This window comes from Arachis stenosperma, chromosome 6, assembly GCF_014773155.1.
Source record: "Arachis stenosperma cultivar V10309 chromosome 6, arast.V10309.gnm1.PFL2, whole genome shotgun sequence".
Lineage (NCBI taxonomy): Eukaryota > Viridiplantae > Streptophyta > Magnoliopsida > Fabales > Fabaceae > Arachis > Arachis stenosperma.
The window spans coordinates 82,066,348-82,083,288 of NC_080382.1; the positions used below are offsets into that span (position 1 = coordinate 82,066,348).

General features: G+C 42.8%; 1 non-coding gene across 1 annotated transcript; it reads right to left on the minus strand.

The window, feature by feature from the left end:
- Positions 1 to 14,623: 14,623 nt before the first annotated feature.
- LOC130937360 (small nucleolar RNA R71) lies at positions 14,624 to 14,731 on the minus strand. The gene has a single exon (XR_009068581.1). It is a non-coding gene; the product is annotated as a small nucleolar RNA R71 (small nucleolar RNA).
- Positions 14,732 to 16,941: the final 2,210 nt, after the last annotated feature.

Sequence of the window (16,941 nt, forward strand, 5' to 3'; positions counted from 1 at the left end):
GTAGCTCCGGAAAATCTATTTCGAGTGCAGGGAGGTCAGAATCCAACACCATCTGCAGTCCTTTTTCAGCCTCTAAATCAGATTTTTGCTCAGGTCCCTCAATTTCAGCCAGAAAATACCTGAAATCACATTAAAGCACACAAACTCATAGTAAAGTCCAGAAATGTGATTTTTGCATAAAAAATAATAAAAATATACTAAAAACTAACTAAATCATACTAAAAACTACCTAAAAACAATGCCAAAAAGCGTATAAATTATCCGCTCATCAAGGACCCTTCTCTTAGTCCATCTCGAAAAGGCACCCGACCTCTTTGAGTGATGTACAAGATAGAGATGAAAAGTACATCAATATGTTGGAAAACACTAGATTGCGAGAACCGAGCTAGGAATACGGGCACTCTCACCCATTAAAGGAGAAGGAGAGGGAGCTCAAGAATAAGGAAGAAGTCGGGCTCGAGAGGCCCAGAAGGTATCATTCCTACACCCCCCTACGAGATTCCTTAGTCGATGTACACAGGGAAATTTGTCATACAGAAAAACTACCTCCCCCATGACCAATCAAGAACAAGAAGGGGGAGCCGTAGCGAATACTGTGAGTACCATAAATTGTATGGTCACTCAACCAATGATTGTTACGACCTAAAAAGCGTGATAGAAAAGCTAGCCAGGGAAGTTCGGCTGGACAGATATCTCATGGAAAGGTCGGACAATCACGGAAAAAGAAACAGAGATGACGAAGGTCACGGACGAAGAAGTCCACCCCCACAAACCCCCGAACGACATATTCATACGATATCGGGAGGCTTTACGGGAGGAGGAGTAACCATGTTATCTCGGAAAAAACATTTGAAAGAAGTCTACCAGGTCAGGAATAAAGGTCTCGACTTACCCACTATTTCATTCACCAAAGAAGACGGACAAGGTATTGTGCCTGGGCATGATAACCTAGTGGTAATCACTATGATTCTTGCCAATGCTCATATACACAAAACTCTAATGGACCAAGGGAGCTCGGCAGACATCCTGTTCAAACCAGCATTTTACAAACTGGGATTAGATGAGAAGGAGTTAAGGGCCTACCCGGATACCCTCTTCGGATTGGGGGATACTCCAATCAAACCACTGGGGTTCATTCCCTTACATACAACTTTTGAAAAGGGAGTGAAATCCAAAACTTTAAGCATCGAGTTCATTGTCCTCGATGTGGGTTCTGCCTATAATGCCCTGATAGGTATGACAACCCTAAATCGGCTTAGAGAAGTGGTTTCTATCCCCATCTTTGCATGAAGTTCCAAACACTAGAACGGATCACCACTATCAGAGGAGATCAAAAGTTGGCGAGAAAATGTTACAGTGATAACCTCAACCTAAGGGGCAAAGGGAAAGAGGTCAATACCATTGAGCTCAGAGGAGTTAGAGTTAAATAAGAGCTACCACGGCCCCGAGGAAGGACTGAAGAGATATAAATCAGGCATGAAGTCAGAAAGAACACTGTTCATACCCCGGGTCAAGTTGTCCGACCTGGGATGTCTGACAATAAAGCGACCAACCTCTTCAGGTCAGAATCCGACCTCTTCTCAAAGAGCTCGGTTAAATCACCAGGAAAGCCTAAAAAAGGGCCCAAATAGAGGATCACATCCCAAATCCTAAAGGCAGCCCAAGCCTACAGAGAGAAAGGCGGTTTCCCAGAAGATAAGATGACCTCACTCAAATATAAGATAATATAGGATAACATAACTTATCTTATCTAAAAAGGTCACTCCACACCATTATAAATACACTGAAGCATCCAGGTATAACTCATACTCTGATTCTACTAAAAACCTGCTTAATACCCTTGCTAACTTAAGCATCAGAGTCCCTTGCAGGTACCACCACCCACCGGTGATGAAGGATCAACAGCATTACCAGTCCAACAAGTTATACACGACAACCCCGGCCGCCACACACAAGCCTGACCCATCATCTCTGACCAGTACAGAAGATCTCGTCCGAGATCAACCTACAGTTTCAGGTAACCCTTGGAACATTGGCGCCGTTGCTGGGAAACCTGGAAGTCATCCCATCATCGTGGCGGATGACCATGACAACGACCACAGTTCAGATTTAGAGGATATAACGCCGCACAAAAACGCAGACACTACACCAAAGGATACTTCTCAACTTAACAACAAAAGGAATTCCCCGAACACGGGAGCCATGGAGGCGCTTCAAGATCGTTTAAAACAACTTGAAGAAGAAGCCCTACGTCAACGAGAGGCTGGGAAAGACCTATAGAAGAAAATAAGGCGACGTCGGGAATTGGAGGACAAACTCCTAAAACTCGAAGCCGATCTCAATACCAAAGCCATCCGATCCCCTCCTGAGGATAGCTCCCGCAAAGAACAAGATCCATTCACCAAGGAGATCATGAAGTCCAAAATTCCAAAAGACTTTAAACTCCCAAACATGACTCTGTACGACGGCACTACAGATCTCGGCCATCATCTTAGCAATTTCAGAAGTAGAATGTACCTCACCGACACCTCAGATGCAGTTTGTTGCAAAGCCTTTCCGACTACTTTAACAAAGATGGAAATTTGATGGTTTGACAATTTACCTCCGAGGTCCATCTCGAGTTTCGACGACTTGGCCAAGAAGTTTTTGGCCAGATTCTCCATCCAAAAGACAAGGCTAAGCACGCCCCAAGTCTATTAGGAATCAGGCAAGGAGAACGGGAAAGTCTTCGCAACTACATGGAAATATTCAACAAAATATGCCTGGACATACAGAGCCTACCAACAGAGGCTGCCATTATGGGCCTCATCAAAGGCTTACGAGAGGGACCTTTTAGCCAATCTACATCGAAAAAATAACCCGCATCTCTAAACGAAGTGCAAGAACGAGCAGAGAAGTATATCAATATGGAGGAAAACTCTGACTAGGAGAGACCTCAAAATCCGGATTCACCTCCCGGGATAAGGACAAAGAGTCCAAAAAGAAGGAAGATCGACATGGAGAAAAAATTAAAAAATACCACAATTACACCCCTCTTCGGGTGTCCCTTATGGATGTCTACAGAGAGATTTGCCACACTGAAAAAATACCTCCAGCTCGACCACTCAAAGGCAAAAAAGGAGGAGGAAATCGGGGCGAATATTGTGAATATCATCGAATCCGCGGGCATTCCACCAATGAATGTTTTGACTTAAAAAATGTCATAGAAAAGCTAGTAAGAGAGGGGAAGCTAGATCGGTATCTGGCCACCCGGGACGATGAGCAAAGAAAAAGAAGAAGGGAAGAAGATGTCGGACGAACCGAGCGGTCACCTCGTACACCAGAAAGACATGTCCACATGATACACGGCGGATTTGCGGGTGGAGGAGTCTCCAAATCATCTCGCAAAAGATATCTTAAAGAAGTATATCATGTCGAGGGGAAGGAGGAAGCACCCGACATCCCCTGCGATTACTTTCAGCAAAGAAGACACATTCGGTATAATCTCAGGACACGACGATCCCATGGTCATTACTGTTATACTGGCGAATGAAAATCTCCACCGCATACTGATAGACCAAAGGAGCTCCGCCGACATCTTGTTCAAAACTGCCTTCGACAAGCTCGGCTTAGAAGAAAAAGAACTCATAGCATATCCAAACAGCCTGTTTAGTCTAGGAGACACCCCAGTTCAACCGCTTGGATACATCTCGCTGCACACAACCTTCGAAAAAGGAAACCAATCAAGAACACTCAAGATAGATTACATCGTGGTCGACGTAAGTTCAGCCTATAATGCCTTAATAGGCCGGACAACATTGAATCAGCTTGGTGCAATAGTCTCGACTCCACATCTATGCATGAAATTCCCAACTGCAGAAGGGAGAGCTACAATAAAAGCATACCAGAAGACGGCGCGCCATTGTTTCCATAAAAGTCTAAACCTCAGAGGCATAGGAGAAGAATTCCTCACAATCGAGCTCGGTGGAGTGCAGAGGTGGGAAGAACTCCGCCCACAACCCGAAGGTGAAATAGAAAAAGTCCAGATCGGGAACACCCCGGACCAAACAACCAATATCGGTACAATCCTAAAAGGAGACATAAAAGAATCACTCATACAGTTCTTGCGAAACAACGTCGATCTCTTTGCATGGAAGGCCACAGACATGCCAGGCATAGACCCCAAGCTAATGTGTCATAAACTATTAGTCTACCCAGGATCTCGGCCAGTACAACAGAGGCGTAGAAAGCTCGGACAAGAATGCTCCCAAGCTGTAGAAGAGCAGGTACAAGCTCTACTAGAAGCAGGGTTCATAAGAGAAGTTAAATACCCGCTATGGCTGGCTAATGTCGTCTTGGTGAAAAAGTCAAACGGGAAGTGGCAAATGTGCACCGACTACACTGATCTCAACAAAGCCTACCTAAAAGATCCTTACCCACTCCCAAGTATCGACGCTCTAGTAGATGCTTCCACCGGATATAAATACCTCTCGTTTATGAACGCATACTCCGGATACAATCAGATCCCAATGTATCCACCCGACCAAGAAAAAACTTCGTTCTTAATCCCAAAAGCAAACTACTGCTACGTCGTCATGCCTTTCGGTCTTAAAAATACGGGAGCTCCTTATCAGAGATTGATGAATAAGGTCTTTTCGGATCACATTGGAAAAATCATGGAAGTCTACGTGGACGACATGCTAATAAAGACACAAAATAAAGAGATGTTATTGTCCAACCTGACCCATGTATTCGACACCATAAGACGGCATGGCATGCGACTCAATCCCGCAAAATGCACCTTCGCAGTAAAGGCTGCCAAATTCTTGGGTTTTATGCTCACACAGAGAGGAATCGAAGCAAACCCAGATAAAGGCCGGGCCATACTCGACACGAAGAGTCTGACTTGCGTCAAAGAGGTACAACAACTCAACGGGAGATTGGCAGCCTTGTCCAGATTTCTAGCCGAATTGGCAATAAGATCTCTTCCCTTCTACGCCACTCTAAGGAAAGGAAAGATGTTTGAATGAACAACAGAGTGTGAGCAAGCCTTCCAAGATTTCAAAAGGTTCCTAGGGCAGCCACTATCCTAACTCGGCCACGGGAAGAAGAACCACTCATATTGTACCTCGCGGTAGGAAGTCGGGCAATAGCTTCAGCCCTAGTATGAGAAGACGACAAGGGGCAACAACCCGTGTACTTCATCAGTAAAGCATTACAAGAATCCGAGCTGAACTACCAAAAAAATAGAAAAGTTTGCCTATGCTCTTATACTAACATCTTGACGACTTCGTCCATAATTTCAAGCCTACACCATTAGGGTCTAGACCAACCAGCCCAAAAAAGGGATTTTACAGAAAACAGACCTGGCTGGCAGAATCTTGCAATGGAAAGTCGAGTTGTCCGAATTCGATCTTTAATACAAAGCCCAGACAGCCATCAAATCACAATACCTGGCCAACTTCATAGTGGAATTTACAGACACACCGGAGACCCCCCACAGAATGGAATCTCTAGTTGGACGGTTCCTCAAATAAAACTGGAAGTGGCGCAGGTGTGATAATTGAAAGCAACCAAGGAACCCAAATCGAACTCTCCCTCAAATTCGGGTTCCCCGCCTCAGACAACCAAGCAAAATATGAGGCACTGCTAGCTGGTTTGAAAATGGCTAGGGAGGTTGGAGCTCAAAAGCTTATCATCTTCAGCAACTCACAGGTAGTCACTTCGTAAATAGTAGGAAGCTACCAAGCCAAAGATCCCTCCATGAAAAAGTACTTGGACAAAACCAGGGAACAACTTGGACAACTCGGAGAATATGAGATTCGTCACATACCCCGAGAACAGAATGCCCGAGCTGACGCACTCTCAAAACTAGCCAGCACCAAACCAGGGGCAACAATAGAAGCCTCATCTAAGAAATTCTACAAAATCCATCAATCTCGGAAGAAGAAAAAGTCCTGGCCATAACAGGTCAGGATCAAGGATGGATGACTTCCATAATTAAATACCTCAAAATAGAAGCACTCCCCACAGAGGAAAAAGAGGCAAAGAGGTTGAAACAGGAGGCACAATACTACACTATCATAAACAATACTTTATACAAAAGATTGATTTCAATACCATTGTTAAAATGCGTACCGACTTCTAGCACAAATGAAGTTCTGGAAGAAGTACACAGTGGCATTTGTGGCAATCACCTCAGAGCGCAAGCACTTACCAAAAAAGTACTTCGGGTAGGGTTTTATTGGCCAACTTTACAAAAGGAAGCCACGGAGTTTGTAAAGACATGTCCATCATGTCAGAAACATGCCAACTTTCACATCGCCCCACCAGAGGAGCTCATCAACGTGACCTCACCTTGGCCATTCGCAAAATGGGGACTCGACCTTCTCGGACCCTTCCCACAGGGAATGGGACAAGTTAAATTCCTTATAGTAGGGATAGACTACTTCACCAAGTGGATCAAGGTAGAACCCCTAGCTAATGCCACTGCTCAAAGAAGTCAAAAATTCCTATATAGAAATATTGCACGAGGTTCGGTGTTCCATACTCCATCACCACAGACAATGGTACCCAATTCACAGATGCAGGCTTCAGAAAGCTAGCGGCCGACTTAAACATAAAACAACAATTCACTTCCGTAGAACATCCCCAAGCCAATGGACAAGCCAAAGCTGCCAACAAAGTCATACTGGCTGGGCTGAAACAGAGATTACAATATGCAAAAGGAGCCTGGCCAAGGAGCTCCCACAAGTCCTATCGGCATATCGAACAACGCCACATTCCACCACAAAGGAGTCACCCTTCCGATTAGCATACGGAATGGAGGCAATGATCCCATTGGAGATTGAAGAAATGTCGCCTAGAGTGATTCACTATAGCAAAGAATCCAACTCCCAATTTCAAAGGGAAGAACTCGATCTACTCCCAGAAGTCCGAGAAAGAGCTTGGATTAGGGAAGAACCATTAAAACAATGAATGGCAGCGAGATACAATCAAAAGGTAGTACAGCGAGCTTTTGCTGAGAACGATCTCATCCTAATCCGAAATGATATCGGAACAACCCGACCTGGAGAAGGAAAGCTGGCAGCAAACTGGAAAGGACCCTACCGAGTCTTAGAAATACTTGGAAAGGGCTACTACAGACTGTCCCAACTCGATGGGCGAGAGTTTCCTAGGTCATGGCACGCCTGCAACCTAAGAAGGTACTATAGTTATGGATGATAAAGGATCTTAGGATAAGGCGCACTCTTTTTCCTGAAAAGGTTTTTTAATAAGTCGCCAAGCCAAGACCTACAAATCACCCAACTTAGAGGATTAATCTGAAACATTCATCGCCCGATTATAAAGCTACAGATCGGCAGAAAGTGAAAGTCAAATTCACTACACGATCATGATAAATACCAAAAATGAAAACCAAATTCATTAAAATGTCGTCCAAATAAGGGTTAAACCCAATCTCTACAAAATCGGCAAAGATGAAAATAGAATAATGCAAGAAGTTATAGAAAGTGATCCATAGAAAGGACCTGACGAGGTCCTAATAAAATAGATTGCTATAAAATAACTTAAAGACTGGCCGACGTAAAGAAGTCGAACCAGTCGCAATAACCCAAGTTATAAGAAAATCCCTAGAAAGAGGTCTGGCCAGCTCTATAAAAGAGGATTACTATAACTTAGAAAGGCCCGACATGATGAAGTCGGCCCAAAGTATAAAGTTATAAAAGTAATCCCTGAAAGAAATCTGAACAAGGTCCAAGAAAGAGGATTACAAAATAACTTAGAAAGGCCCGACGTGATAAAGTCGGCTCAAAGTATAAAGTTATAAAAGTAATCCCTGAAAGAGATCTAAACAAGGTCCAAAAAAGAGGATTACAAAATAACTTAGAAAGGCCCGACGTGATGAAGTCGGCCCAAAACATAAAGCTATAAAAGTAACCCCTGAAAGAGACCTAAATGAGGTCCAAAAAAGAGGGTTACTAACAATAACTCAGACAAAAACCGACCTGACGAAATCGGCAACCTCAGCATTATGCAAAGTAGTTCCTAACAAAGACCTGAAGAAAGTTCAAATGAAATGAATTGCTGAAAACAACATCAGGGAAAGGAATCAAGCCAATCAGGTCAGACAAAGTTCCAACACTCCCAAAGCCTACAAAGGTACCAAGACAAGTGCAGACAGACATGATATAAAAACACAAAGTTATAAAAATAGCCAGCTTCAGAGGCCACCAAAATCAGCCCAAAAAGCCTGGAAACTACTTTGTTTATCAAAATAAAGTTGCTAAACCAGCAACTAAAAGAGTGTCAAAATTCAACAAATAAAATAAAGAGTTGAAAAGCCCACAAACCGGGTTATCTATACAAGCAATTACAAAATTCAGTTAAACACCCGAAGCCTTTTCAGCAGCATCAGCACAGGGTGAAGGGGGCGAGTCTGCAAAGGCACTGCATCCACTGTCCCGTCATCCCGATTCAAGATTTGATAATCAGGATCTAATTCGGGATGAGCGACCACAGGAGAAGGAGCTGAAGAAGCCGACACAACAGAAACTTTGGCAGCAGACTCAGAGAGAGGCTTAACATCATCATCATCAGGATCGTCAGGGACAATCTTGCCATCCTTCACAACATTATCCAAGCTAAATAAAGCAAGGTCGACCTCTGGGGCAAGAACCTGAAGCTGCTCTTTCAGGTTCTCATAAGCAGCAGTTACGCTGCCTACAAGGTGACCCTGGAACTCAAAATAATCAACCCGGGCCGACTCTAACTCCTCCCTGAGACGCATCACTTCCTGGTTGGTCATGACATAGCTTTCTTTGTTCTTTAATGCCGTGTCCTCAGCCAACTGCACAGAAGCCGCAAAGGCAAGAGAGCTGGCCTTCTCCCTCTCCAGCTCCTTCTCCAGTTTAGTCACCTTCAGTTCGAGCTCCTCCTTCAGACCCTTCATCCAGTCGAACTCTCGCTTAGCTTCCTCCATAAAGGCTTTGGTAGCATGCAGAGGATGATTTTGAGCAGTTCGGTAGAAGGCAGCTCCCATATGAGCTATCTTGATACTACTTCGAGTTATAAACTCTAAGTGATGAAGGAGAGAAACATCATCCATGGAGAGGGCACCATAAGGAGTAATCTGTTGGTCAACAAAGCCAATGGGGTCAAAATCAGGTGCAACCAGATAGAAAGGTTCAACGGTTCGAGGCCTTTTGGAAGGAGGGACGACCGAAGAAGAAACCACAGCAGTAGTAGAAGACTGTGGAGGATCCACTAAATGAACCCGAGGAGTAGGGATCATTTTCCTCGAGCCAGGGGAACTCGGCACACACGGCTTCAATGAGACCTGAAAAGACTCTTCCCCATCCACCCAGACCGAGGTGTTTTGAGCCGCAGTAGCATTCCTCACCTTTTTGAAGGCCTTCATTGCATCATTATTCTTGGCCATCTCTGAAAAATGAAAAACAACAGTTTTACAGACCAGGAAAGAAGGAAAAAAGCAAAAACAAGAAACAATATACATCAAGTAATACCCAATGCAGCTCGGACGAGGGAGGGGTCCCCCAAAGATTTTTTAGTATCCAGATGAGGAGGCTCCCCCCAAAGGTCCTCCAAAACCGTCACAAAGGCCTGCTCGATCTCATCAAGCATTTTCCACGCATATCAAGATACTACTACATTCTGCTGCCAATGCAGAGGGAAGGATGGCTCATCATTTGCTTCCAAAAAAAAAGGGGCAAGCTCCCTCAATAGCTCGAACCTTGAAAAAATAATTCTTGAAGTCCCTAAAGGACTCGTCATACATGGTAAAAACCTTATGTCCTTGTGCAGATCCGAAAGAAACCCACGAGGCTTTCTTTTTTGAAGAAATCTCGGGCTTAGTTAAAACGAACAAATAAAGGAAAAGAGTTTAAGAAGGGGTAACATTCAATTCTTGACAAAAAAACTGAAAAATCTTAATAAAGCCCCAGGAGTTCGGATGAAGCTGGGACGAAGATACATTACACGACCACAACAAGTCGGTCTCAAAAGAAGTAAAGGGAAAAGTGATGTCTAACTGGCTGAAGAAATAGTCGTAAGCATAAAAGAAAGGGCGCTCCCCCTAGGTCAGGACAAGAAAACAAACCCTCTCTTCCAAATCAGGTGCCACCAATTCATAATTCCTCTCTTGATCTCCACTCTTACAGAGACGGTGATGTTTCCTAAGCTCCACATAGAATTCAGCATTTACCACAGAAACACACATCAAAACAAGGGAGTCTAACCAATCGGACATCCCCTCAGGGACCTTAGAGGACGTCTCTACAATATTTTTGCAAGAAGACATGGCCAACTAGTCTTACAAACAAGAAAAGGAGATTGGATTACTGAAAAAACATCTTGGACGAAACCAAAACAACTCAGCCATCATAGTCCAGCACAGTACAAACAGCAAAAGGAAACCCCAGGACCCACACCAAAAAGATCCAGGGGCATCCTTTGGAGGCAATCAGGAAACAAGGATTCAGGAAAACCTACAAGAGTAAACGTCCTAACAAAACCCACAGCAATGACAAAGAGAAACCCTTTTTCAGAAAGCAACTTCCCAGAAAAGAAAGTCATTACCCCAGAAAGCTATCAAAATGAGCCGTCAAAAGAAAAAAAAAATCCTTTTATGGGATTCATCAGCAAAACAAAAAGCATCAAAGGAGCAATCTTCCGGGAAAATAAACAGGTTCATGCAGTTCGCAAAAGAGGAAAAATAAGCAGTATGAACCCTAGAATACAGAGGGACCATTTCAAAAGCAAGAAAAACCCCCTACACAATAAAGAGCAGGCGCACAGTGATACGAAGAAAATCAAACTTCCTAGCATGTATTTAAGCAAAAATCAAAAGATTTATCAAAAACCAAAAGCAAAGCAACGAAAGTAAGGGAGCAGAAAGTAGAACCAACCTGGAGAAAAGCTTTGAAAGGCTGAAAGACGAAGCGATGAAAATAAATTTGATGAGCGGATAATTTGTACGCTTTTTGGCATTGTTTTTAGTATGTTTTTAGTATATTTGGTTTAGTTTTTAGTATATTTTTATTAGTTTTTAGTTAAAATTCACTTTTCTGGACTTTACTATGAGTTTGTGTGTTTTTCTGTGATTTCAGGTATTTTCTGGCTGAAATTGAGGGACCTGAGCAAAAATCTGATTCAGAGACTGAAAAGGACTGCAGATGCTGTTGGATTCTGACCTCCCTGCACTCGAAGTGGATTTTCTGGAGCTACAGAAGCCCAATTGGCACGCTCTCAATGGCGTTGGAAAGTAGACATCCTGGGCTTTCCAGAAATATATGATAGTCCATACTTTGCCCAAGATTTGATGGCCCAAACCGGCGTTCAAAGTCACCTTCAGAATTTCCAGCGTTAAACGCCGGAACTGGCACCAAAATGGGAGTTAAACGCCCAAACTGGCACAAAAGCTGGCGTTTAACTCCAAGAAGAGTCTCTACACGAAAATGCTTCATTGCTCAGCCCAAGCACACACCAGTGGGCCCGGAAGTGGATTTTTATGTCATTTACTCATCTCTGTAAACCTTAGGCTACTAGTTCTCTATAAGTAGGACCTTTTACTATTGTATTTAGGGATCTTGGTTGCTATCTTTGTTCTTAGGCTATCTTAGATCATTCAGAGGCTGGCCATTCGGCCATGCCTAGACCTTGTTCTTATGTATTTTCAACGGTGGAGTTTCTACACACCATAGATTAAGGTGTGGAGCTCTGCTGTACCTCGAGTATTAATGCAATTACTATTGTTCTTCTATTCAATTCCGCTTGTTCTTGTTCTAAGATATCACTTGTTCTTCAACTTGATGAATGTGATGATCCGTGACACTCATCATCATTCTCACCTATGAACGTGTGCCTGACAACCACCTCCGTTCTACCTTAGATTAGGTGAATATCTCTTGGATTCCTGATACACGATGCATGGTTGATCGCCTGACAACCGAGCGCTCGCCTGACAACCGAGCCAGCCATTCCGTGAGATCAGAGTCTTCGTGGTATAGGCTAGAACTGATGGCGGCATTCAAGAGAATCCGGAAGGTCTAACCTTGTCTGTGGTATTCTGAGTAGGATTCAATGATTGAATGACTGTGACGTGCTTCAAACTCCTGAAGGTGGGGCGTTAGTGACAGACGCAAAAGAATCACTGGATTCTATTCCGGCCTGATTGAGAACCGACAGATGGATAGCCGTGCCGTGACAGGGTGCGTTGAACATTTCCACTGAGAGGATGGGAGGTAGCCACTGACAACGGTGAAACCCTTGCATAAGCTTGCCATGGAAAGGAGTAAGAAGGATTGGATGAAGACAGTTGGAAAGCAGAGAGACGGAAGGGACACAGCATCTTCATGCGCTTATCTGAAATTCCCACCAATGAATTACATAAGTATCTCTATCTTTATCTTTATGTTTTATTCGTATATCACCATATCCATTTGAGTTTGCCTGACTAAGATTTACAAGATGACTATAGCTTGCTTCATACCAACAATCTCCGTGGGATCGACCCTTACTCGCGTAAGGTTTATTACTTGGACGACCCAATGCACTTGCTGGTTAGTTGTGCGAAGTTGTGTTTATGCCATGGTATTGACACCATGTTTTTAGGGTTCATTATCGGGGATTATGAGAGTTGTGAAAAGTATTGTTCACAATTTCGCGCACCAAGTTTTTGGAGCCGTTGCCGGGGATTGTTTCGTGTATGGACAACTGACGGTTCATCTTGTTGCTTAGATTAGGTATTTTTCAGAATTCTTAAGAATGAGTTCTAGAGTTTCATGATGACCTGTTGAAATCTGGCTGGCTGAGAAGCCATGTCTAATCTTATTGGACCGAGGTTTCAACTGATCATCACAAGAGCTTATTGATCTCTATCAATCTTGCTATTGGAGCAATGATCTGCTAAGGCTTGGCTGGCCATTGGCCATGTCTAGTGTTTTGGACCGAAGCTTTCTTTGAAAGCTTGGCTGGCTGTGAAGCCATGTCTAATTCCTGGACCGGAGTCTTGGACTAGCATTGCAATGATTCCTGGAATCCAAATTAAGAATTCTGAAACCTTTATTTTCTATTTCCATATAATTTTCGAAAAATCCAAAAAAAATTTCAAAATCATAAAAACCAAAAATATTTTATGTTTCTTGTTTGAGTCTAGTGTCTAATTTTAAGTTTGGTCTCTTGCATGCATTGTTTATTTGATCTTGGTTCTATTTTCAAGTCAATAGTACAGGGAACTGAAGATTCAGAACATGCAGCAGAGGAATTACACAGAAAAAGCTGGGCGTTCAAAACGCCCAGTGAAGAAGGACAGACTGGCGTTTAAACGCCAGCCAGGGTACCTGGTTGGGCGTTTAACGCCCAAAAAGGTAGTGCATTGGGCGTTAAACGCCAGAATGTGCACCATTCTGGGCGTTTAACGCCAGGATGGCACAAGGGGGAGGATTTTGTTTTCAAATCAATTTTTTTTCAAGTTTTCAAAGTTTTTCAAAATCAAATTTTTTTCAAATCATATCTTTTCAATCAAATGTTTTCAAAATCAATTTCTTTCCTTTTTCAAAGATACTTGCTAACAATTAATGATTTGATTGAATATTTCAAGTATGTTGCCTTTTCTGTTGAGAAAGGTTTAATGTTTGAATCATATCTTTTCTTGTTAGGCAAGTCATTAATTTTTAAAATCAAATCTTTTTAAAATTGTTTTCAAATCATATCTTCTCAATCATATCTTTTTAATCACATCTTTTTCAAAACAGTTTTCAATCATATCTTTTTTATTTCTAATTTCAAAATCTTTTTCAAAAATTACTTGATCCCTTTCTCACTCTTGATTTTCGAAAATCAAATTAAAGTTTTTTAAAATGCTTTTAAAATCTTTTTAATTAATTTTCGAAAAATTTCCTCCTCTCTTCTCACATCCTTCTATTTATGGAGCACCACTCCTCCTCAATGCACAATTCGAACTCTATCTGACTAAGTTCGAATTCTTCTCCTTCTTCCTTCTATTTTTCTTCTTCTCTGACACCTCAAGGAATCTCTATACTGTGACATAGAGGATTCCACATTTTCTTGTTCTCTTCTCTTTCATATGAGCAGGAACAAAGACAAAAGCATTCTTGTTGAAGCTGACCCTGAACCTGAAAAGACCTTAAAGCGAAAGCTAAGAGAAGCTAAGGCACAACTCTCTGTAGAGGACCTAACAAAAATCTTCAAAGAAGAAGACATGGCAGCCGAAAACAACAACAATGCAAACAATGCAAGGAAGGTGCTGGGTGACTTTACTGCACCTACTCCCGACTTCTATGGGAGAAGCATCTCTATCCCTGCCATTGGAGCAAACAACTTTGAGCTTAAGCCTCAATTAGTTTCTCTAATGCAACAGAATTGCAAGTTCCATGGACTTCCATTGGAAGATCCTCATCAGTTCTTAGCTGAATTCTTGCAAATCTGTGACACTGTCAAGACTAATGGGATTAACCCTGAGGTCTACAGACTTATGCTATTCCCTTTTGCTGTAAGAGACAAAGCTAGGACATGGTTGGACTCACAACCTAAAGAAAGCCTGGACTCATGGGAAAAGCTAGTTAATGCCTTCTTGGCAAAGTTCTTTCCACCTCAAAAATTGAGTAAGCTTAGAGTGGAAGTCCAAACCTTCAGACAGAAGGATGGAGAATCCCTCTATGAAGCTTGGGAAAGATACAAACAATTGATCAGAAAATGTCCTTCTGACATGCTTTCTGAATGGAGCATCATAGGTATTTTCTATGATGGTCTCTCTGAACTATCCAAGATGTCTTTGGATAGCTCTGCTGGAGGATCTCTTCATCTGAAGAAGACGCCTACAGAAGCTCAAGAACTAATTGAAATGGTTGCAAATAACCAATTCATGTACACTTCTGAAAGGAATCCTGTGAACAATGGGACTAATCAGAATAAAGGAGTTCTTGAGATTGATACTCTGAATGCCATTCTGGCTCAGAACAAGATATTGACTCAACAAGTCAATTTGATTTCTCAAAGTCTATCTGGAATGCAAAATGCACCAAACAGTACTAAGGATGCTTCATCTGAAGAAGAAGCTTATGATCCTGAGAACCCTTCAATGGAAGAGGTGAATTACATGGGAGAACCCTATGGAACCACCTATAATTCTTCATGGAGAAATCATCCAAACCTCTCATGGAAGGATCAACAGAGACCTCACGAAGGTTTCAACAATAATAATGGTGGAAGAAACAGGTTTAGCAATGGCAAGCCTTTTCCATCATCTTCTCAGCAACAGACAGAGAATTCTAAGCAGAACCACTCTGACTTAGCAACCATGGTCTCTGATATAATCAAAACCACTCAAGGTTTCATGACTGAAACAAGGTCCTCCATTAGGAATTTGGAGGCACAAGTGGGACAGCTGAGCAAGAAAATTACTGAACTCCCTCCTAGTACTCTTCCAAGCAATACAGAAGAAAATCCAAAAGGAGAGTGCAAGGCCATCAACATGGCTGAATTTGGAGAGGAAGGAGAGGAAGTGAACACCACTGAGGAAGACCTCAATGGGCGTGCACTAGCCTCCAATGAGTTCCCTAATGAGGAACCATGGGAATCTGAGGCTCAAAATGAGACCATAGAGATTCCATTGGACTTACTTCTGCCTTTCATGAGCTCTGATGAGTATTCCTCCTCTGAAGAGGATGAGTATGTCACTGAAGAGCAAGTTGCTAAATACCTTGGAGCAATCATGAAGCTAAATGACAAGTTATTTGGAAATGAGACTTGGGAGAACGAACCTCCTTTGCTCACCAAAGAATTGGATGACTTGTCTAGGCAGAAATTACCTCAAAAGAGGCATGACCCTGGGAAGTTCTCCATACCTTGTACCATAGGCACATTGACCTTCAAGAAGGCTCTGTGTGACTTAGGGTCAAGTGTAAACCTCATGCCTCTCTCTGTAATGGAGAAGCTAGGGATCTTTGAGGTACAAGCTGCAAGAATCTCACTAGAGATGGCAGACAATTCAAGAAAACAAGGTTATGGACTTGTAGAGGATGTTCTGGTAAAGATTGAAGACCATTACATCCCTGCTGATTTCATAGTCCTAGAGACTGGGAAGTGTATGGATGAATCTATCATCCTTGGAAGACCCTTCCTAGCCACAACAAAGGCTGTGATTGATGTTGATGGAGGTGAACTGATCATTCAAGTGAATGAAGAATCCTTTGTGTTTAAGGCTCAAGGATATCCCTCTGTCACCATGGAGAGGAAGCATGAAGAGCTCCTCTCAAAACAGAGCCAAACAGAGCCCCCACAGTCAAACTCTAAGTTTGGTGTTGGGAGGCCACAACCAACTTCTAAGTTTGGTGTTGAACCCCCACACTCAAACTCTAAGTTTGGTGTTGGGAGGTTCCAACATTGCTCTGAGCATCTGTGAGGCTCCATGAGAGCCCTCTGTCAAGCTACTGACATTAAAGAAGCGCTTGTTGGGAGGCAACCCAATGTTATATTTTATCTATTTTTCTTTGTTATTTTATGTTTTCTGTAGGTTGATGATCATGAGAAGTCACAAAATCAATTGAAAAAGCAAAAACAGAATGAAAAACAGGAAGAAAAATAGCACACCCTGGAGGAAGAACCTACTGGCGTTTAAACGCCAGTAAGGCTAGCAGATGGGCGTTTAACGCCCAGTCTGGCACCATTCTGGGCGTTTAACGCCAGAACGGGGCACCAGACTGGCGTTAAACGCCAGAAAAGGGCAAGAACTTGGCGTTAAAGGCCAGAAATGGGTACCAGCCCGGCGTTTAACGCCAGAATTGGCTAAAAACGTAATTTTGCATGCCATTTGGTGCCGGGATGACTTTTCCTTGACACCTTAGGATCTGTGGACCCCACAGGATCCCCACCAACCCCACCACTCTCTCTCTTCACCACTCACATCCATCCTTCATAAAACCC